The following is a 26,697-nucleotide window of genomic DNA, read 5'->3' on the forward strand; positions in this document are numbered from 1 at the left end:
TCTACACTACCACAATCTGTTAGTGATGAACTACTCTCTCCTACTGTCTATACATTACCACAATCTGTTAGTGATGAACTACTCTCTCCTAGTCTACTGTCTCTACACTACCACAATCTGTTAGTGATGAACTACTCTCTCCTAGTCTACTGTCTCTACACTACCACAATCTGTTAGTGATGAACTACTCTCTCCTAGTTTACTGTCTCTACACTACCACAATCTGTTAGTGATGAACTACTCTCTCCTAGTCTACTGTCTCTACACTACCACAATCTGTTAGTGATGAACTACTCTCTCCTAGTCTACTGTCTCTACACTACCACAATCTGTTAGTGATGAACTACTCTCTCCTAGTCTACTGTCTCTACACTACCACAATCTGTTAGTGATGAACTACTCTTCCTAGTCTACTGTCTCTACACTACCACAATCTGTTAGTGATGAACTACTCTCTCCTAGTCTACTGTCTCTACACTACCACAATCTGTTAGTGATGAACTACTCTCTCCTAGTCTACTGTCTCTACACTACCACAATCTGTTAGTGATGAACTACTCTCTCCTATTCTACTGTCTCTACACTACCACAATCTGTTAGATGAACTACTCTCTCCTAGTCTACTGTCTCTACACTACCACAATCTGTTAGTGATGAACTACTCTCTCCTAGTCTACTGTCTATACACTACCACAATCTGTTAGTGATGAACTACTCTCTCCTAGTCTACTGTCTCTACACTACCACAATCTGTTAGTGATGAACTACTCTCTCCTACTGTCTATACACTACCACAATCTGTTAGTGATGAACTACTCTCTCCTAGTCTACTGTCTCTACACTACCACAATCTGTTAGTGATGAACTACTCTCTCCTAGTCTACTGTCTCTACACTACCACAATCTGTTAGTGATGAACTACTCTCTCCTACTGTCTATACATTACCACAATCTGTTAGTGATGAACTACTCTCTCCTAGTCTACTGTCTCTACACTACCACAATCTGTTAGTGATGAACTACTCTCTCCTAGTCTACTGTCTCTACACTACCACAATCTGTTAGTGATGAACTACTCTCTCCTAGTCTACTGTCTCTACACTACCACAATCTGTTAGATGAACTACTCTCTCCTAGTCTACTGTCTATACACTACCACAATCTGTTAGTGAAGAACTACTCTCTCCTAGTCTATTGTCTCTACACTACCACAATCTGTTAGTGATGAACTACTCTCTCCTACTGTCTATACATTACCACAATCTGTTAGTGATGAACTACTCTCTCCTAGTCTACTGTCTCTACACTACCACAATCTGTTAGTGATGAACTACTCTCTCCTAGTCTACTGTCTCTACACTACCACAATCTGTTAGTGATGAACTACTCTCTCCTAGTTTACTGTCTCTACACTACCACAATCTGTTAGTGATGAACTACTCTTCCTAGTCTACTGTCTCTACACTACCACAATCTGTTAGTGATAAACTACTCTCTCCTAGTCTACTGTCTCTACACTACCACAATCTGTTAGTGATGAACTACTCTCTCCTAGTCTACTGTCTCTACACTACCACAATCTGTTAGTGATGAACTACTCTCTCCTAGTCTACTGTCTCTACACTACCACAATATGTTAGTGATGAACTACTCTCTCCTAATCTACTGTCTCTACACTACCACAATCTGTTAGTGATGAACTACTCTCTCCTAGTCTACTGTCTCTACACTACCACAATCTGTTAGTGATGAACTACTCTCTCCTACTGTCTATACACTACCACAATCTGTTAGTGATGAACTACTCTCTCCTAGTCTACTGTCTCTACACTACCACAATCTGTTAGTGATGAACTACTCTCTCCTGGCCTACTGTCTCTACACTACCACAATCTGTTAGTGATGAACTACTCTCTCCTAGTCTACTGTCTCTACACTACCACAATCTGTTAGTGATGAACTACTCTCTCCTAGTCTACTGTCTCTACACTACCACAATCTGTTAGTGATGAACTACTCTCTCCTACTGTCTATACATTACCACAATCTGTTAGTGATGAACTACTCTCTCCTAGTCTACTGTCTCTACACTACCACAATCTGTTAGTGATGAACTACTCTCTCCTAGTCTACTGTCTCTACACTACCACAATCTGTTAGTGATGAACTACTCTCTCCTAGTCTACTGTCTCTACACTACCACAATCTGTTAGATGAACTACTCTCTCCTAGTCTACTGTCTATACACTACCACAATCTGTTAGTGAAGAACTACTCTCTCCTAGTCTATTGTCTCTACACTACCACAATCTGTTAGTGATGAACTACTCTCTCCTACTGTCTATACATTACCACAATCTGTTAGTGATGAACTACTCTCTCCTAGTCTACTGTCTCTACACTACCACAATCTGTTAGTGATGAACTACTCTCTCCTAGTCTACTGTCTCTACACTACCACAATCTGTTAGTGATGAACTACTCTCTCCTAGTCTACTGTCTCTACACTACCACAATCTGTTAGTGATGAACTACTCTCTCCTACTGTCTATACATTACCACAATCTGTTAGTGATGAACTACTCTCTCCTAGTCTACTGTCTCTACACTACCACAATCTGTTAGATGAACTACTCTCTCCTAGTCTACTGTCTATACACTACCACAATCTGTTAGTGATGAACTACTCTCTCCTAGTCTACTGTCTCTACACTACCACAATCTGTTAGTGATGAACTACTCTCTCCTAGTCTACTGTCTCTACACTACCACAATCTGTTAGTGATGAACTACTCTCTCCTACTGTCTATACATAACTACAATCTGTTAGTGATGAACTACTCTCTCCTAGTCTACTGTCTCTACACTACCACAATCTGTTAGATGAACTACTCTCTCCTAGTCTACTGTCTCTACACTACCACAATCTGTTAGTGATGAACTACTCTCTCCTAGTCTACTGTCTATACACTACCACAATCTGTTAGTGATGAACTACTCTCTCCTACTGTCTCTACACTACCACAATCTGTTAGTGATGAACTACTCTCTCCTACTGTCTCTACACTACCACAATCTGTTAGTGATGAACTACTCTCTCCTACTGTCTCTACACTACCACAATCTGTTAGTGATGAACTACTCTCTCCTAGTCTACTGTCTATACACTACCACAATCTGTTAGATGAACTACTCTCTCCTAGTCTACTGTCTCTACACTACCACAATCTGTTAGTGATGAACTACTCTCTCCTAGTCTACTGTCTCTACACTACCACAATCTGTTAGTGATGAACTCCTCTCTCCTAGTCTACTGTCTCTACACTACCACAATCTGTTAGTGATGAACTACTCTCTCCTAGTCTACTGTCTATACACTACCACAATCTGTTAGTGATGAACTACTCTCTCCTAGTCTACTGTCTCTACACTACCACAATCTGTTAGTGATGAACTACTCTCTCCTACTGTCTATACACTACCACAATCTGTTAGTGATGAACTACTCTCTCCTAGTCTACTGTCTCTACACTACCACACTCTGTTAGTGATGAACTACTCTCTCCTAGTCTACAGTCGATACACTACCACAATCTGTTAGTGATGAACTACTCTCTCCTAGTCTACTGTCTCTACACTACCACAATCTGTTAGTGATGAACTACTCTCTCCTAGTCTACTGTCTCTACACTACCACAATCTGTTAGATGAACTACTGTCTCCTAGTCTACTGTCTATACACTACCACAATCTGTTAGTGATGAACTACTCTCTCCTAGTCTACTGTCTCTACACTACCACAATCTGTTAGTGATGAACTACTCTCTCCTACTGTCTATACATTACCACAATCTGTTAGTGATGAACTACTCTCTCCTAGTCTACTGTCTCTACACTACCACAATCTGTTAGTGATGAACTACTCTCTCCTAGTCTACTGTCTCTACACTACCACAATCTGTTAGTGATGAACTACTCTCTCCTAGTCTACTGTCTCTACACTACCACAATCTGTTAGTGATGAACTACTCTTCCTAGTCTACTGTCTCTACACTACCACAATCTGTTAGTGATGAACTACTCTCTCCTAGTCTACTGTCTCTACACTACCACAATCTGTTAGTGATGAACTACTCTCTCCTATTCTACTGTCTCTACACTACCACAATCTGTTAGATGAACTACTCTCTCCTAGTGTACTGTCTCTACACTACCACAATCTGTTAGTGATGAACTACTCTCTCCTAGTCTACTGTCTATACACTACCACAATCTGTTAGTGATGAACTACTCTCTCCTAGTCTACTGTCTCTACACTACCACAATCTGTTAGTGATGAACTACTCTCTCCTACTGTCTATACACTACCACAATCTGTTAGTGATGAACTACTCTCTCCTAGTCTACTGTCTCTACACTACCACAATATGTTAGTGATGAACTACTCTCTCCTAGTCTACTGTCTCTACACTACCACAATCTGTTAGTGATGAACTACTCTCTCCTAGTCTACTGTCTCTACACTACCACAATCTGTTAGTGATGAACTACTCTCTCCTAGTCTACTGTCTCTACACTACCACAATCTGTTAGTGATGAACTACTCTCTCCTACTGTCTATACATTACCACAATCTGTTAGTGATGAACTACTCTCTCCTAGTCTACTGTCTCTACACTACCACAATCTGTTAGATGAACTACTCTCTCCTAGTCTACTGTCTCTACACTACCACAATCTGTTAGTGATGAACTACTCTCTCCTAGTCTACTGTCTCTACACTACCACAATCTGTTAGTGATGAACTACTCTCTCCTAGTCTACTGTCTCTACACTACCACAATCTGTTAGTGATGAACTACTCTCTCCTACTGTCTATACATAACCACAATCTGTTAGTGATGAACTACTCTCTCCTAGTCTACTGTCTCTACACTACCACAATCTGTTAGATGAACTACTCTCTCCTAGTCTACTGTCTCTACACTACCACAATCTGTTAGTGATGAACTACTCTCTCCTAGTCTACTGTCTATACACTACCACAATCTGTTAGTGATGAACTACTCTCTCCTACTGTCTCTACACTACCACAATCTGTTAGTGATGAACTACTCTCTCCTAGTCTACTGTCTATACACTACCACAATCTGTTAGATGAACTACTCTCTCCTAGTCTACTGTCTCTACACTACCACAATCTGTTAGTGATGAACTACTCTCTCCTAGTCTACTGTCTCTACACTACCACAATCTGTTAGTGATGAACTACTCTCTCCTAGTCTACTGTCTCTACACTACCACAATCTGTTAGTGATGAACTACTCTCTCCTAGTCTACTGTCTATACACTACCACAATCTGTTAGTGATGAACTACTCTCTCCTAATGTCTATACACTATCACAATATGTTAGTGATGAACTACTCTCTCCTAGTCTACTGTCTCTACACTACCACAATCTGTTAGTGATGAACTACTCTCTACTACTGTCTATACACTACCACAATCTGTTAGTGATGAACTACTCTCTCCTAGTCTACTGTCTCTACACTACCACAATCTGTTAGTGATGAACTACTCTCTCCTAGTCTACAGTCGATACACTACCACAATCTGTTAGTGATGAACTACTCTCTCCTAGTCTACTGTCTCTACACTACCACAATCTGTTAGTGATGAACTACTCTCTCCTAGTCTACTGTCTCTACACTACCACAATCTGTTAGATGAACTACTCTCTCCTAGTCTACTGTCTATACACTACCACAATCTGTTAGTGATGAACTACTCTCTCCTAGTCTACTGTCTCTACACTACCACAATCTGTTAGTGATGAACTACTCTCTCCTAGTCTACTGTCTCTACACTACCACAATCTGTTAGTGATGAACTACTCTCTCCTAGTCTACTGTCTCTACACTACCACAATCTGTTAGTGATGAACTACTCTCTCCTATTCTACTGTCTCTACACTACCACAATCTGTTAGATGAACTACTCTCTCCTAGTCTACTGTCTCTACACTACCACAATCTGTTAGTGATGAACTACTCTCTCCTAGTCTACTGTCTATACACTACCACAATCTGTTAGTGATGAACTACTCTCTCCTAGTCTACTGTCTCTACACTACCAAAATCTGTTAGTGATGAACTACTCTCTCCTACTGTCTATACACTACCACAATCTGTTAGTGATGAACTACTCTCTCCTAGTCTACTGTCTCTACACTACCACAATATGTTAGTGATGAACTACTCTCTCCTAGTCTACTGTCTCTACACTACCACAATCTGTTAGTGATGAACTACTCTCTCCTAGTCTACTGTCTCTACACTACCACAATCTGTTAGTGATGAACTACTCTCTCCTAGTCTACTGTCTCTACACTACCACAATCTGTTAGTGATGAACTACTCTCTCCTACTGTCTATACATTACCACAATCTGTTAGTGATGAACTACTCTCTCCTAGTCTACTCTCTCTACACTACCACAATCTGTTAGATGAACTACTCTCTCCTAGTCTACTGTCTATACACTACCACAATCTGTTAGTGATGAACTACTCTCTCCTAGTCTACTGTCTCTACACTACCACAATCTGTTAGTGATGAACTACTCTCTCCTAGTCTACTGTCTCTACACTACCACAATCTGTTAGTGATGAACTACTCTCTCCTACTGTCTATACATAACCACAATCTGTTAGTGATGAACTACTCTCTCCTAGTCTACTGTCTCTACACTACCACAATCTGTTAGTGATGAACTACTCTCTCCTAGTCTACTGTCTCTACACTACCACAATCTGTTAGTGATGAACTACTCTCTCCTACTGTCTATACATTACCACAATCTGTTAGTGATGAACTACTCTCTCCTAGTCTACTGTCTCTACACTACCACAATCTGTTAGTGATGAACTACTCTCTCCTAGTCTACTGTCTCTACACTACCACAATCTGTTAGTGATGAACTACTCTCTCCTAGTTTACTGTCTCTACACTACCACAATCTGTTAGTGATGAACTACTCTCTCCTAGTCTACTGTCTCTACACTACCACAATCTGTTAGTGATGAACTACTCTCTCCTAGTCTACTGTCTCTACACTACCACAATCTGTTAGTGATGAACTACTCTCTCCTATTCTACTGTCTCTACACTACCACAATCTGTTAGATGAACTACTCTCTCCTAGTCTACTGTCTCTACACTACCACAATCTGTTAGTGATGAACTACTCTCTCCTAGTCTACTGTCTATACACTACCACAATCTGTTAGTGATGAACTACTCTCTCCTAGTCTACTGTCTCTACACTACCACAATCTGTTAGTGATGAACTACTCTCTCCTACTGTCTATACACTACCACAATCTGTTAGTGATGAACTACTCTCTCCTAGTCTACTGTCTCTACACTACCACAATATGTTAGTGATGAACTACTCTCTCCTAGTCTACTGTCTCTACACTACCACAATCTGTTAGTGATGAACTACTCTCTCCTAGTCTACTGTCTCTACACTACCACAATCTGTTAGTGATGAACTACTCTCTCCTAGTCTACTGTCTCTACACTACCACAATCTGTTAGTGATGAACTACTCTCTCCTACTGTCTATACATTACCACAATCTGTTAGTGATGAACTACTCTCTCCTAGTCTACTGTCTCTACACTACCACAATCTGTTAGATGAACTACTCTCTCCTAGTCTACTGTCTATACACTACCACAATCTGTTAGTGATGAACTACTCTCTCCTAGTCTACTGTCTCTACACTACCACAATCTGTTAGTGATGAACTACTCTCTCCTAGTCTACTGTCTCTACACTACCACAATCTGTTAGTGATGAACTACTCTCTCCTACTGTCTATACATAACCACAATCTGTTAGTGATGAACTACTCTCTCCTAGTCTACTGTCTCTACACTACCACAATCTGTTAGATGAACTACTCTCTCCTAGTCTACTGTCTATACACTACCACAATCTGTTAGTGATGAACTACTCTCTCCTACTGTCTCTACACTACCACAATCTGTTAGTGATGAACTACTCTCTCCTACTGTCTCTACACTACCACAATCTGTTAGTGATGAACTATTCTCTCCTACTGTCTCTACACTACCACAATCTGTTAGTGATGAACTACTCTCTCCTACTGTCTCTACACTACCACAATCTGTTAGTGATGAACTACTCTCTCCTAGTCTACTGTCTATACACTACCACAATCTGTTAGATGAACTACTCTCTCCTAGTCTACTGTCTCTACACTACCACAATCTGTTAGTGATGAACTACTCTCTCCTAGTCTACTGTCTCTACACTACCACAATCTGTTAGTGATGAACTACTCTCTCCTAGTCTACTGTCTCTACACTACCACAATCTGTTAGTGATGAACTACTCTCTCCTAGTCTACTGTCTATACACTACCACAATCTGTTAGTGATGAACTACTCTCTCCTAATGTCTATACACTATCACAATATGTTAGTGATGAACTACTCTCTCCTAGTCTACTGTCTCTACACTACCACAATCTGTTAGTGATGAACTACTCTCTCCTACTGTCTATACATTACCACAATCTGTTAGTGATGAACTACTCTCTCCTAGTCTACTGTCTCTACACTACCACAATCTGTTAGTGATGAACTACTCTCTCCTAGTCTACTGTCTCTACACTACCACAATCTGTTAGTGATGAACTACTCTCTCCTAGTCTACTGTCTCTACACTACCACAATCTGTTAGTGATGAACTACTCTCTCCTAGTCTACTGTCTCTACACTACCACAATCTGTTAGTGATGAACTACTCTCTCCTACTGTCTATACATAACTACAATCTGTTAGTGATGAACTACTCTCTCCTAGTCTACTGTCTCTACACTACCACAATCTGTTAGATGAACTACTCTCTCCTAGTCTACTGTCTCTACACTACCACAATCTGTTAGTGATGAACTACTCTCTCCTAGTCTACTGTCTATACACTACCACAATCTGTTAGTGATGAACTACTCTCTCCTACTGTCTCTACACTACCACAATCTGTTAGTGATGAACTACTCTCTCCTACTGTCTCTACACTACCACAATCTGTTAGTGATGAACTACTCTCTCCTACTGTCTCTACACTACCACAATCTGTTAGTGATGAACTACTCTCTCCTAGTCTACTGTCTATACACTACCACAATCTGTTAGATGAACTACTCTCTCCTAGTCTACTGTCTCTACACTACCACAATCTGTTAGTGATGAACTACTCTCTCCTAGTCTACTGTCTCTACACTACCACAATCTGTTAGTGATGAACTCCTCTCTCCTAGTCTACTGTCTCTACACTACCACAATCTGTTAGTGATGAACTACTCTCTCCTAGTCTACTGTCTATACACTACCACAATCTGTTAGTGATGAACTACTCTCTCCTAGTCTACTGTCTCTACACTACCACAATCTGTTAGTGATGAACTACTCTCTCCTACTGTCTATACACTACCACAATCTGTTAGTGATGAACTACTCTCTCCTAGTCTACTGTCTCTACACTACCACACTCTGTTAGTGATGAACTACTCTCTCCTAGTCTACAGTCGATACACTACCACAATCTGTTAGTGATGAACTACTCTCTCCTAGTCTACTGTCTCTACACTACCACAATCTGTTAGTGATGAACTACTCTCTCCTAGTCTACTGTCTCTACACTACCACAATCTGTTAGATGAACTACTGTCTCCTAGTCTACTGTCTATACACTACCACAATCTGTTAGTGATGAACTACTCTCTCCTAGTCTACTGTCTCTACACTACCACAATCTGTTAGTGATGAACTACTCTCTCCTACTGTCTATACATTACCACAATCTGTTAGTGATGAACTACTCTCTCCTAGTCTACTGTCTCTACACTACCACAATCTGTTAGTGATGAACTACTCTCTCCTAGTCTACTGTCTCTACACTACCACAATCTGTTAGTGATGAACTACTCTCTCCTAGTCTACTGTCTCTACACTACCACAATCTGTTAGTGATGAACTACTCTTCCTAGTCTACTGTCTCTACACTACCACAATCTGTTAGTGATGAACTACTCTCTCCTAGTCTACTGTCTCTACACTACCACAATCTGTTAGTGATGAACTACTCTCTCCTATTCTACTGTCTCTACACTACCACAATCTGTTAGATGAACTACTCTCTCCTAGTGTACTGTCTCTACACTACCACAATCTGTTAGTGATGAACTACTCTCTCCTAGTCTACTGTCTATACACTACCACAATCTGTTAGTGATGAACTACTCTCTCCTAGTCTACTGTCTCTACACTACCACAATCTGTTAGTGATGAACTACTCTCTCCTACTGTCTATACACTACCACAATCTGTTAGTGATGAACTACTCTCTCCTAGTCTACTGTCTCTACACTACCACAATATGTTAGTGATGAACTACTCTCTCCTAGTCTACTGTCTCTACACTACCACAATCTGTTAGTGATGAACTACTCTCTCCTAGTCTACTGTCTCTACACTACCACAATCTGTTAGTGATGAACTACTCTCTCCTAGTCTACTGTCTCTACACTACCACAATCTGTTAGTGATGAACTACTCTCTCCTACTGTCTATACATTACCACAATCTGTTAGTGATGAACTACTCTCTCCTAGTCTACTGTCTCTACACTACCACAATCTGTTAGATGAACTACTCTCTCCTAGTCTACTGTCTCTACACTACCACAATCTGTTAGTGATGAACTACTCTCTCCTAGTCTACTGTCTCTACACTACCACAATCTGTTAGTGATGAACTACTCTCTCCTAGTCTACTGTCTCTACACTACCACAATCTGTTAGTGATGAACTACTCTCTCCTACTGTCTATACATAACCACAATCTGTTAGTGATGAACTACTCTCTCCTAGTCTACTGTCTCTACACTACCACAATCTGTTAGATGAACTACTCTCTCCTAGTCTACTGTCTCTACACTACCACAATCTGTTAGTGATGAACTACTCTCTCCTAGTCTACTGTCTATACACTACCACAATCTGTTAGTGATGAACTACTCTCTCCTACTGTCTCTACACTACCACAATCTGTTAGTGATGAACTACTCTCTCCTAGTCTACTGTCTATACACTACCACAATCTGTTAGATGAACTACTCTCTCCTAGTCTACTGTCTCTACACTACCACAATCTGTTAGTGATGAACTACTCTCTCCTAGTCTACTGTCTCTACACTACCACAATCTGTTAGTGATGAACTACTCTCTCCTAGTCTACTGTCTCTACACTACCACAATCTGTTAGTGATGAACTACTCTCTCCTAGTCTACTGTCTATACACTACCACAATCTGTTAGTGATGAACTACTCTCTCCTAATGTCTATACACTATCACAATATGTTAGTGATGAACTACTCTCTCCTAGTCTACTGTCTCTACACTACCACAATCTGTTAGTGATGAACTACTCTCTACTACTGTCTATACACTACCACAATCTGTTAGTGATGAACTACTCTCTCCTAGTCTACTGTCTCTACACTACCACAATCTGTTAGTGATGAACTACTCTCTCCTAGTCTACAGTCGATACACTACCACAATCTGTTAGTGATGAACTACTCTCTCCTAGTCTACTGTCTCTACACTACCACAATCTGTTAGTGATGAACTACTCTCTCCTAGTCTACTGTCTCTACACTACCACAATCTGTTAGATGAACTACTCTCTCCTAGTCTACTGTCTATACACTACCACAATCTGTTAGTGATGAACTACTCTCTCCTAGTCTACTGTCTCTACACTACCACAATCTGTTAGTGATGAACTACTCTCTCCTAGTCTACTGTCTCTACACTACCACAATCTGTTAGTGATGAACTACTCTCTCCTAGTCTACTGTCTCTACACTACCACAATCTGTTAGTGATGAACTACTCTCTCCTATTCTACTGTCTCTACACTACCACAATCTGTTAGATGAACTACTCTCTCCTAGTCTACTGTCTCTACACTACCACAATCTGTTAGTGATGAACTACTCTCTCCTAGTCTACTGTCTATACACTACCACAATCTGTTAGTGATGAACTACTCTCTCCTAGTCTACTGTCTCTACACTACCAAAATCTGTTAGTGATGAACTACTCTCTCCTACTGTCTATACACTACCACAATCTGTTAGTGATGAACTACTCTCTCCTAGTCTACTGTCTCTACACTACCACAATATGTTAGTGATGAACTACTCTCTCCTAGTCTACTGTCTCTACACTACCACAATCTGTTAGTGATGAACTACTCTCTCCTAGTCTACTGTCTCTACACTACCACAATCTGTTAGTGATGAACTACTCTCTCCTAGTCTACTGTCTCTACACTACCACAATCTGTTAGTGATGAACTACTCTCTCCTACTGTCTATACATTACCACAATCTGTTAGTGATGAACTACTCTCTCCTAGTCTACTGTCTCTACACTACCACAATCTGTTAGATGAACTACTCTCTCCTAGTCTACTGTCTATACACTACCACAATCTGTTAGTGATGAACTACTCTCTCCTAGTCTACTGTCTCTACACTACCACAATCTGTTAGTGATGAACTACTCTCTCCTAGTCTACTGTCTCTACACTACCACAATCTGTTAGTGATGAACTACTCTCTCCTACTGTCTATACATAACCACAATCTGTTAGTGATGAACTACTCTCTCCTAGTCTACTGTCTCTACACTACCACAATCTGTTAGTGATGAACTACTCTCTCCTAGTCTACTGTCTCTACACTACCACAATCTGTTAGTGATGAACTACTCTCTCCTACTGTCTATACATTACCACAATCTGTTAGTGATGAACTACTCTCTCCTAGTCTACTGTCTCTACACTACCACAATCTGTTAGTGATGAACTACTCTCTCCTAGTCTACTGTCTCTACACTACCACAATCTGTTAGTGATGAACTACTCTCTCCTAGTTTACTGTCTCTACACTACCACAATCTGTTAGTGATGAACTACTCTCTCCTAGTCTACTGTCTCTACACTACCACAATCTGTTAGTGATGAACTACTCTCTCCTAGTCTACTGTCTCTACACTACCACAATCTGTTAGTGATGAACTACTCTCTCCTATTCTACTGTCTCTACACTACCACAATCTGTTAGATGAACTACTCTCTCCTAGTCTACTGTCTCTACACTACCACAATCTGTTAGTGATGAACTACTCTCTCCTAGTCTACTGTCTATACACTACCACAATCTGTTAGTGATGAACTACTCTCTCCTAGTCTACTGTCTCTACACTACCACAATCTGTTAGTGATGAACTACTCTCTCCTACTGTCTATACACTACCACAATCTGTTAGTGATGAACTACTCTCTCCTAGTCTACTGTCTCTACACTACCACAATATGTTAGTGATGAACTACTCTCTCCTAGTCTACTGTCTCTACACTACCACAATCTGTTAGTGATGAACTACTCTCTCCTAGTCTACTGTCTCTACACTACCACAATCTGTTAGTGATGAACTACTCTCTCCTAGTCTACTGTCTCTACACTACCACAATCTGTTAGTGATGAACTACTCTCTCCTACTGTCTATACATTACCACAATCTGTTAGTGATGAACTACTCTCTCCTAGTCTACTGTCTCTACACTACCACAATCTGTTAGATGAACTACTCTCTCCTAGTCTACTGTCTATACACTACCACAATCTGTTAGTGATGAACTACTCTCTCCTAGTCTACTGTCTCTACACTACCACAATCTGTTAGTGATGAACTACTCTCTCCTAGTCTACTGTCTCTACACTACCACAATCTGTTAGTGATGAACTACTCTCTCCTACTGTCTATACATAACCACAATCTGTTAGTGATGAACTACTCTCTCCTAGTCTACTGTCTCTACACTACCACAATCTGTTAGATGAACTACTCTCTCCTAGTCTACTGTCTATACACTACCACAATCTGTTAGTGATGAACTACTCTCTCCTACTGTCTCTACACTACCACAATCTGTTAGTGATGAACTACTCTCTCCTACTGTCTCTACACTACCACAATCTGTTAGTGATGAACTATTCTCTCCTACTGTCTCTACACTACCACAATCTGTTAGTGATGAACTACTCTCTCCTACTGTCTCTACACTACCACAATCTGTTAGTGATGAACTACTCTCTCCTAGTCTACTGTCTATACACTACCACAATCTGTTAGATGAACTACTCTCTCCTAGTCTACTGTCTCTACACTACCACAATCTGTTAGTGATGAACTACTCTCTCCTAGTCTACTGTCTCTACACTACCACAATCTGTTAGTGATGAACTACTCTCTCCTAGTCTACTGTCTCTACACTACCACAATCTGTTAGTGATGAACTACTCTCTCCTAGTCTACTGTCTATACACTACCACAATCTGTTAGTGATGAACTACTCTCTCCTAATGTCTATACACTATCACAATATGTTAGTGATGAACTACTCTCTCCTAGTCTACTGTCTCTACACTACCACAATCTGTTAGTGATGAACTACTCTCTCCTACTGTCTATACATTACCACAATCTGTTAGTGATGAACTACTCTCTCCTAGTCTACTGTCTCTACACTACCACAATCTGTTAGTGATGAACTACTCTCTCCTAGTCTACTGTCTCTACACTACCACAATCTGTTAGTGATGAACTACTCTCTCCTAGTTTACTGTCTCTACACTACCACAATCTGTTAGTGATGAACTACTCTCTCCTAGTCTACTGTCTCTACACTACCACAATCTGTTAGTGATGAACTACTCTCTCCTAGTCTACTGTCTCTACACTACCACAATCTGTTAGTGATGAACTACTCTCTCCTATTCTACTGTCTCTACACTACCACAATCTGTTAGATGAACTACTCTCTCCTAGTCTACTGTCTCTACACTACCACAATCTGTTAGTGATGAACTACTCTCTCCTAGTCTACTGTCTATACACTACCACAATCTGTTAGTGATGAACTACTCTCTCCTAGTCTACTGTCTCTACACTACCACAATCTGTTAGTGATGAACTACTCTCTCCTACTGTCTATACACTACCACAATCTGTTAGTGATGAACTACTCTCTCCTAGTCTACTGTCTCTACACTACCACAATATGTTAGTGATGAACTACTCTCTCCTAGTCTACTGTCTCTACACTACCACAATCTGTTAGTGATGAACTACTCTCTCCTAGTCTACTGTCTCTACACTACCACAATCTGTTAGTGATGAACTACTCTCTCCTAGTCTACTGTCTCTACACTACCACAATCTGTTAGTGATGAACTACTCTCTCCTACTGTCTATACATTACCACAATCTGTTAGTGATGAACTACTCTCTCCTAGTCTACTGTCTCTACACTACCACAATCTGTTAGATGAACTACTCTCTCCTAGTCTACTGTCTATACACTACCACAATCTGTTAGTGATGAACTACTCTCTCCTAGTCTACTGTCTCTACACTACCACAATCTGTTAGTGATGAACTACTCTCTCCTAGTCTACTGTCTCTACACTACCACAATCTGTTAGTGATGAACTACTCTCTCCTACTGTCTATACATAACCACAATCTGTTAGTGATGAACTACTCTCTCCTAGTCTACTGTCTCTACACTACCACAATCTGTTAGATGAACTACTCTCTCCTAGTCTACTGTCTATACACTACCACAATCTGTTAGTGATGAACTACTCTCTCCTACTGTCTCTACACTACCACAATCTGTTAGTGATGAACTACTCTCTCCTACTGTCTCTACACTACCACAATCTGTTAGTGATGAACTATTCTCTCCTACTGTCTCTACACTACCACAATCTGTTAGTGATGAACTACTCTCTCCTACTGTCTCTACACTACCACAATCTGTTAGTGATGAACTACTCTCTCCTAGTCTACTGTCTATACACTACCACAATCTGTTAGATGAACTACTCTCTCCTAGTCTACTGTCTCTACACTACCACAATCTGTTAGTGATGAACTACTCTCTCCTAGTCTACTGTCTCTACACTACCACAATCTGTTAGTGATGAACTACTCTCTCCTAGTCTACTGTCTCTACACTACCACAATCTGTTAGTGATGAACTACTCTCTCCTAGTCTACTGTCTATACACTACCACAATCTGTTAGTGATGAACTACTCTCTCCTAATGTCTATACACTATCACAATATGTTAGTGATGAACTACTCTCTCCTAGTCTACTGTCTCTACACTACCACAATCTGTTAGTGATGAACTACTCTCTCCTACTGTCTCTACACTACCACAATCTGTTAGTGATGAACTACTCTCTCCTAGTCTACTGTCTCTACACTACCACAATCTGTTAGTGATGAACTACTCTCTCCTAGTCTACTGTCTATACACTACCACAATCTGTTAGTGATGAACTACTCTCTCCTAGTCTACTGTCTCTACACTACCACAATCTGTTAGTGATGAACTACTCTCTCCTAGTCTACTGTCTCTACACTACCACAATCTGTTAGTGATGAACTACTCTCTCCTAGTCTACTGTCTCTACACTACCACAATCTGTTAGTGATGAACTACTCTCTCCTAGTCTACTGTCTCTACACTACCACAATCTGTTAGTGATGAACTACTCTCTCCTAGTCTACTGTCTATACACTACCACAATCTGTTAGTGATGAACTACTCTCTCCTACTGTCTATACACTACCACAATCTGTTAGTGATGAACTATTCTCTCCTACTGTCTCTACACTACCACAATCTGTTAGATGAACTACTCTCTCCTAGTCTACTGTCTCTACACTACCACAATCTGTTAGTGATGAACTACTCTCTCCTAGTCTACTGTCTCTACACTACCACAATCTGTTAGTGATGAACTACTCTCTCCTAGTCTACTGTCTCTACACTACCACAATCTGTTAGTGATGAACTACTCTCTCCTACTGTCTATACATTACCACAATCTGTTAGTGATGAACTACTCTCTCCTAGTCTACTGTCTCTACACTACCACAATCTGTTAGTGATGAACTACTCTCTCCTAGTCTACTGTCTCTACACTACCACAATCTGTTAGTGATGAACTACTCTCTCCTAGTCTACTGTCTCTACACTACCACAATCTGTTAGTGATGAACTACTCTCTCCTAGTCTACTGTCTCTACACTACCACAATCTGTTAGTGATGAACTACTCTCTCCTAGTCTACTGTCTCTACACTACCACAATCTGTTAGTGATGAACTACTCTCTCCTACTGTCTATACACTACCACAATCTGTTAGTGATGAACTACTCTCTCCTAGTCTACTGTCTCTACACTACCACAATCTGTTAGTGATGAACTACTCTCTCCTAGTCTACTGTCTCTACACTACCACAATCTGTTAGTGATGAACTACTCTCTCCTACTGTCTATACACTACCACAATCTGTTAGTGATGAACTACTCTCTCCTAGTCTACTGTCTCTACACTACCACAATATGTTAGTGATGAACTACTCTCTCCTAGTCTACTGTCTCTACACTACCACAATCTGTTAGTGATGAACTACTCTCTCCTAGTCTACTGTCTCTACACTACCACAATCTGTTAGTGATGAACTACTCTCTCCTACTGTCTATACACTACCACAATCTGTTAGTGATGAACTACTCTCTCCTAGTCTACTGTCTCTACACTACCACAATCTGTTAGTGATGAACTACTCTCTCCTTGTCTACTGTCTCTACACTACCACAATCTGTTAGTGATGAACTACTCTCTCCTAGTCTACTGTCTCTACACTACCACAATCTGTTAGTGATGAACTACTCTCACCTAGTCTACTGTCTCTACACTACCACAATCTGTTAGTGATGAACTACTCTCTCCTACTGTCTATACATTACCACAATCTGTTAGTGATGAACTACTCTCTCCTAGTCTACTGTCTCTACACTACCACAATCTGTTAGTGATGAACTACTCTCTCCTAGTCTACTGTCTCTACACTACCACAATCTGTTAGTGATGAACTACTCTCTCCTAGTCTACTGTCTCTACACTACCACAATCTGTTAGATGAACTACTCTCTCCTAGTCTACTGTCTATACACTACCACAATCTGTTAGTGATGAACTACTCTCTCCTAGTCTACTGTCTCTACACTACCACAATCTGTTAGTGATGAACTACTCTCTCCTACTGTCTATACATTACCACAATCTGTTAGTGATGAACTACTCTCTCCTAGTCTACTGTCTCTACACTACCACAATCTGTTAGTGATGAACTACTCTCTCCTAGTCTACTGTCTCTACACTACCACAATCTGTTAGTGATGAACTACTCTCTCCTAGTCTACTGTCTCTACACTACCACAATCTGTTAGTGATGAACTACTCTCTCCTAGTCTACTGTCTCTACACTACCACAATCTGTTAGTGATGAACTACTCTCTCCTAGTCTACTGTCTCTACACTACCACAATCTGTTAGTGATGAACTACTCTCTCCTATTCTACTGTCTCTACACTACCACAATCTGTTAGATGAACTACTCTCTCCTAGTCTACTGTCTCTACACTACCACAATCTGTTAGTGATGAACTACTCTCTCCTAGTCTACTGTCTATACACTACCACAATCTGTTAGTGATGAACTACTCTCTCCTAGTCTACTGTCTCTACACTACCACAATCTGTTAGTGATGAACTACTCTCTCCTACTGTCTATACACTACCACAATCTGTTAGTGATGAACTACTCTCTCCTAGTCTACTGTCTCTACACTACCACAATATGTTAGTGATGAACTACTCTCTCCTAGTCTACTGTCTCTACACTACCACAATCTGTTAGTGATGAACTACTCTCTCCTAGTCTACTGTCTCTACACTACCACAATCTGTTAGTGATGAACTACTCTCTCCTAGTCTACTGTCTCTACACTACCACAATCTGTTAGTGATGAACTACTCTCTCCTACTGTCTATACATTACCACAATCTGTTAGTGATGAACTACTCTCTCCTAGTCTACTGTCTCTACACTACCACAATCTGTTAGATGAACTACTCTCTCCTAGTCTACTGTCTATACACTACCACAATCTGTTAGTGATGAACTACTCTCTCCTAGTCTACTGTCTCTACACTACCACAATCTGTTAGTGATGAACTACTCTCTCCTAGTCTACTGTCTCTACACTACCACAATCTGTTAGTGATGAACTACTCTCTCCTACTGTCTATACATAACCACAATCTGTTAGTGATGAACTACTCTCTCCTAGTCTACTGTCTCTACACTACCACAATCTGTTAGATGAACTACTCTCTCCTAGTCTACTGTCTATACACTACCACAATCTGTTAGTGATGAACTACTCTCTCCTACTGTCTCTACACTACCACAATCTGTTAGTGATGAACTACTCTCTCCTACTGTCTCTACACTACCACAATCTGTTAGTGATGAACTACTCTCTCCTACTGTCTCTACACTACCACAATCTGTTAGTGATGAACTACTCTCTCCTACTGTCTCTACACTACCACAATCTGTTAGTGATGAACTACTCTCTCCTAGTCTACTGTCTATACACTACCACAATCTGTTAGATGAACTACTCTCTCCTAGTCTACTGTCTCTACACTACCACAATCTGTTAGTGATGAACTACTCTCTCCTAGTCTACTGTCTCTACACTACCACAATCTGTTAGTGATGAACTACTCTCTCCTAGTCTACTGTCTCTACACTACCACAATCTGTTAGTGATGAACTACTCTCTCCTAGTCTACTGTCTATACACTACCACAATCTGTTAGTGATGAACTACTCTCTCCTAATGTCTATACACTATCACAATATGTTAGTGATGAACTACTCTCTCCTAGTCTACTGTCTCTACACTACCACAATCTGTTAGTGATGAACTACTCTCTCCTACTGTCTCTACACTACCACAATCTGTTAGTGATGAACTACTCTCTCCTAGTCTACTGTCTCTACACTACCACAATCTGTTAGTGATGAACTACTCTCTCCTAGTCTACAGTCGATACACTACCACAATCTGTTAGTGATGAACTACTCTCTCCTAGTCTACTGTCTCTACACTACCACAATCTGTTAGTGATGAACTACTCTCTCCTAGTCTACTGTCTCTACACTACCACAATCTGTTAGTGATGAACTACTCTCTCCTAGTCTACTGTCTCTACACTACCACAATCTGTTAGTGATGAACTACTCTCTCCTAGTCTACTGTCTCTACACTACCACAATCTGTTAGTGATGAACTACTCTCTCCTAGTCTACTGTCTCTACACTACCACAATCTGTTAGTGATGAACTACTCTCTCCTAGTCTACTGTCTCTACACTACCACAATCTGTTAGTGATGAACTACTCTCTCCTACTGTCTATACACTACCACAATCTGTTAGTGATGAACTACTCTCTCCTACTGTCTCTACACTACCACAATCTGTTAGATGAACTACTCTCTCCTAGTCTACTGTCTATACACTACCACAATCTGTTAGTGATGAACTACTCTCTCCTAGTCTACTGTCTCTACACTACCACAATCTGTTAGTGATGAACTACTCTCTCCTAGTCTACTGTCTCTACACTACCACAATCTGTTAGTGATGAACTACTCTCTCCTACTGTCTATACACTACCACAATCTGTTAGTGATGAACTACTCTCTCCTAGTCTACTGTCTCTACACTACCACAATCTGTTAGTGATGAACTACTCTCTCCTAGTCTACTGTCTCTACACTACCACAATCTGTTAGTGATGAACTACTCTCTCCTAGTCTACTGTCTCTACACTACCACAATCTGTTAGTGATGAACTACTCTCTCCTAGTCTACTGTCTCTACACTACCACAATCTGTTAGTGATGAACTACTCTCTCCTAGTCTACTGTCTCTACACTACCACAATCTGTTAGTGATGAACTACTCTCTCCTACTGTCTATACACTACCACAATCTGTTAGTGATGAACTACTCTCTCCTAGTCTACTGTCTCTACACTACCACAATATGTTAGTGATGAACTACTCTCTCCTAGTCTACTGTCTCTACACTACCACAATCTGTTAGTGATGAACTACTCTCTCCTACTGTCTATACACTACCACAATCTGTTAGTGATGAACTACTCTCTCCTAGTCTACTGTCTCTACACTACCACAATCTGTTAGTGATGAACTACTCTCTCCTAGTCTACTGTCTCTACACTACCACAATATGTTAGTGATGAACTACTCTCTCCTAGTCTACTGTCTCTACACTACCACAATCTGTTAGTGATGAACTACTCTCTCCTAGTCTACTGTCTCTACACTACCACAATCTGTTAGTGATGAACTACTCTCTCCTACTGTCTATACACTACCACAATCTGTTAGTGATGAACTACTCTCTCCTAGTCTACTGTCTCTACACTACCACAATCTGTTAGTGATGAACTACTCTCTCCTTGTCTACTGTCTCTACACTACCACAATCTGTTAGTGATGAACTACTCTCTCCTAGTCTACTGTCTCTACACTACCACAATCTGTTAGTGATGAACTACTCTCACCTAGTCTACTGTCTCTACACTACCACAATCTGTTAGTGATGAACTACTCTCTCCTACTGTCTATACATTACCACAATCTGTTAGTGATGAACTACTCTCTCCTAGTCTACTGTCTCTACACTACCACAATCTGTTAGTGATGAACTACTCTCTCCTAGTCTACTGTCTCTACACTACCACAATCTGTTAGTGATGAACTACTCTCTCCTAGTCTACTGTCTCTACACTACCACAATCTGTTAGATGAACTACTCTCTCCTAGTCTACTGTCTATACACTACCACAATCTGTTAGTGATGAACTACTCTCTCCTAGTCTACTGTCTCTACACTACCACAATCTGTTAGTGATGAACTACTCTCTCCTACTGTCTATACATTACCACAATCTGTTAGTGATGAACTACTCTCTCCTAGTCTACTGTCTCTACACTACCACAATCTGTTAGTGATGAACTACTCTCTCCTAGTCTACTGTCTCTACACTACCACAATCTGTTAGTGATGAACTACTCTCTCCTAGTCTACTGTCTCTACACTACCACAATCTGTTAGTGATGAACTACTCTCTCCTTGTCTACTGTCTCTACACTACCACAATCTGTTAGTGATGAACTACTCTCTCCTAGTCTACTGTCTCTACACTACCACAATCTGTTAGTGATGAACTACTCTCTCCTAGTCTACTGTCTCTACACTACCACAATCTGTTAGATGAACTACTCTCTCCTAGTCTACTGTCTCTACACTACCACAATCTGTTAGTGATGAACTACTCTCTCCTAGTCTACTGTCTCTACACTACCACAATCTGTTAGTGATGAACTACTCTCTCCTAGTCTACTGTCTCTACACTACCACAATCTGTTAGTGATGAACTACTCTCTCCTAGTCTACTGTCTCTACACTACCACAATCTGTTAGTGATGAACTACTCTCTCCTAGTCTACTGTCTCTACACTACCACAATCTGTTAGTGATGAACTACTCTCTCCTAGTCTACTGTCTCTACACTACCACAATCTGTTAGTGATGAACTACTCTCTCCTAGTCTACTGTCTATACACTACCACAATCTGTTAGTGATGAACTACTCTCTCCTAGTCTACTGTCTCTACACTACCACAATCTGTTAGTGATGAACTACTCTCTCCTACTGTCTATACACTACCACAATCTGTTAGTGATGAACTACTCTCTCCTAGTCTACTGTCTCTACACTACCACAATCTGTTAGTGATGAACTACTCTCTCCTAGTCTACTGTCTCTACACTACCACAATCTGTTAGTGATGAACTACTCTCTCCTAGTCTACTGTCTCTACACTACCACAATCTGTTAGTGATGAACTACTCTCTCCTAGTCTACTGTCTCTACACTACCACAATCTGTTAGTGATGAACTACTCTCTCCTACTGTCTATACACTACCACAATCTGTTAGTGATGAACTACTCTCTCCTAGTCTACTGTCTCTACACTACCACAATCTGTTAGATGAACTACTCTCTCCTAGTCTACTGTCTATACACTACCACAATCTGTTAGTGATGAACTACTCTCTCCTAGTCTACTGTCTCTACACTACCACAATCTGTTAGTGATGAACTACTCTCTCCTAGTCTACTGTCTCTACACTACCACAATCTGTTAGTGATGAACTACTCTCTCCTACTGTCTATACACTAACTACAATCTGTTAGTGATGAACTACTCTCTCCTAGTCTACTGTCTCTACACTACCACAATCTGTTAGGATGAACTACTCTCTCCTAGTCTACTGTCTCTACACTACCACAATCTGTTAGTGATGAACTACTCTCTCCTAGTCTACTGTCTATACACTACCACAATCTGTTAGTGATGAACTACTCTCTCCTACTGTCTCTACACTACCACAATCTGTTAGTGATGAACTACTCTCTCCTACTGTCTCTACACTACCACAATCTGTTAGTGATGAACTACTCTCTCCTACTGTCTCTACACTACCACAATCTGTTAGTGATGAACTACTCTCTCCTAGTCTACTGTCTATACACTACCACAATCTGTTAGGATGAACTACTCTCTCCTAGTCTACTGTCTCTACACTACCACAATCTGTTAGTGATGAACTACTCTCTCCTAGTCTACTGTCTCTACACTACCACAATCTGTTAGTGATGAACTACTCTCTCCTAGTCTACTGTCTCTACACTACCACAATCTGTTAGTGATGAACTACTCTCTCCTAGTCTACTGTCTATACACTACCACAATCTGTTAGTGATGAACTACTCTCTCCTAGTCTACTGTCTCTACACTACCACAATCTGTTAGTGATGAACTACTCTCTCCTACTGTCTATACACTACCACAATCTGTTAGTGATGAACTACTCTCTCCTAGTCTACTGTCTCTACACTACCACAATCTGTTAGTGATGAACTACTCTCTCCTAGTCTACTGTCTATACACTACCACAATCTGTTAGTGATGAACTACTCTCTCCTAGTCTACTGTCTCTACACTACCACAATCTGTTAGTGATGAACTACTCTCTCCTAGTCTACTGTCTCTACACTACCACAATCTGTTAGTGATGAACTACTCTCTCCTAGTCTACTGTCTATACACTACCACAATCTGTTAGTGATGAACTACTCTCTCCTAGTCTACTGTCTCTACACTACCACAATCTGTTAGTGATGAACTACTCTCTCCTACTGTCTATACATTACCACAATCTGTTAGTGATGAACTACTCTCTCCTAGTCTACTGTCTCTACACTACCACAATCTGTTAGTGATGAACTACTCTCTCCTAGTCTACTGTCTCTACACTACCACAATCTGTTAGTGATGAACTACTCTCTCCTAGTCTACTGTCTCTACACTACCACAATCTGTTAGTGATGAACTACTCTCTCCTAGTCTACTGTCTCTACACTACCACAATCTGTTAGTGATGAACTACTCTCTCCCTACTGTCTATACACTACCACAATCTGTTAGTGATGAACTACTCTCTCCTAGTCTACTGTCTCTACACTACCACAATCTGTTAGTGATGAACTACTCTCTCCTAGTCTACTGTCTCTACACTACCACAATCTGTTAGTGATGAACTACTCTCTCCTAGTCTACTGTCTCTACACTACCACAATCTGTTAGTGATGAACTACTCTCTCCTACTGTCTATACACTACCACAATCTGTTAGTGATGAACTACTCTCTCCTATTCTACTGTCTCTACACTACCACAATCTGTTAGGATGAACTACTCTCTCCTAGTCTACTGTCTCTACACTACCACAATCTGTTAGTGATGAACTACTCTCTCCTAGTCTACTGTCTATACACTACCACAATCTGTTAGTGATGAACTACTCTCTCCTAGTCTACTGTCTCTACACTACCACAATCTGTTAGTGATGAACTACTCTCTCCTACTGTCTATACACTACCACAATCTGTTAGTGATGAACTACTCTCTCCTAGTCTACTGTCTCTACACTACCACAATCTGTTAGTGATGAACTACTCTCTCCTAGTCTACTGTCTCTACACTACCACAATCTGTTAGTGATGAACTACTCTCTCCTAGTCTACTGTCTCTACACTACCACAATCTGTTAGTGATGAACTACTCTCTCCTAGTCTACTGTCTCTACACTACCACAATCTGTTAGTGATGAACTACTCTCTCCTACTGTCTATACATTACCACAATCTGTTAGTGATGAACTACTCTCTCCTAGTCTACTGTCTCTACACTACCACAATCTGTTAGATGAACTACTCTCTCCTAGTCTACTGTCTCTACACTACCACAATCTGTTAGTGATGAACTACTCTCTCCTAGTCTACTGTCTCTACACTACCACAATCTGTTAGTGATGAACTACTCTCTCCTAGTCTACTGTCTCTACACTACCACAATCTGTTAGTGATGAACTACTCTCTCCTACTGTCTATACATAACCACAATCTGTTAGTGATGAACTACTCTCTCCTAGTCTACTGTCTCTACACTACCACAATCTGTTAGATGAACTACTCTCTCCTAGTCTACTGTCTCTACACTACCACAATCTGTTAGTGATGAACTACTCTCTCCTAGTCTACTGTCTCTACACTACCACAATCTGTTAGTGATGAACTACTCTCTCCTACTGTCTCTACACTACCACAATCTGTTAGTGATGAACTACTCTCTCCTAGTCTACTGTCTATACACTACCACAATCTGTTAGATGAACTACTCTCTCCTAGTCTACTGTCTCTACACTACCACAATCTGTTAGTGATGAACTACTCTCTCCTAGTCTACTGTCTCTACACTACCACAATCTGTTAGTGATGAACTACTCTCTCCTAGTCTACTGTCTCTACACTACCACAATCTGTTAGTGATGAACTACTCTCTCCTAGTCTACTGTCTATACACTACCACAATCTGTTAGTGATGAACTACTCTCTCCTACTGTCTATACACTACCACAATCTGTTAGTGATGAACTACTCTCTCCTAGTCTACTGTCTCTACACTACCACAATCTGTTAGTGATGAACTACTCTCTACTACTGTCTATACACTACCACAATCTGTTAGTGATGAACTACTCTCTCCTAGTCTACTGTCTCTACACTACCACAATCTGTTAGTGATGAACTACTCTCTCCTAGTCTACTGTCTATACACTACCACAATCTGTTAGTGATGAACTACTCTCTCCTAGTCTACTGTCTCTACACTACCACAATCTGTTAGTGATGAACTACTCTCTCCTAGTCTACTGTCTCTACACTACCACAATCTGTTAGGATGAACTACTCTCTCCTAGTCTACTGTCTATACACTACCACAATCTGTTAGTGATGAACTACTCTCTCCTAGTCTACTGTCTCTACACTACCACAATCTGTTAGTGATGAACTACTCTCTCCTACTGTCTATACATTACCACAATCTGTTAGTGATGAACTACTCTCTCCTAGTCTACTG

This window comes from Salmo salar, chromosome 29 (genome assembly GCF_965601325.2).
Source record: "Salmo salar chromosome 29, fSalSal1, whole genome shotgun sequence".
NCBI classification, from domain to species: domain Eukaryota; kingdom Metazoa; phylum Chordata; class Actinopteri; order Salmoniformes; family Salmonidae; genus Salmo; species Salmo salar.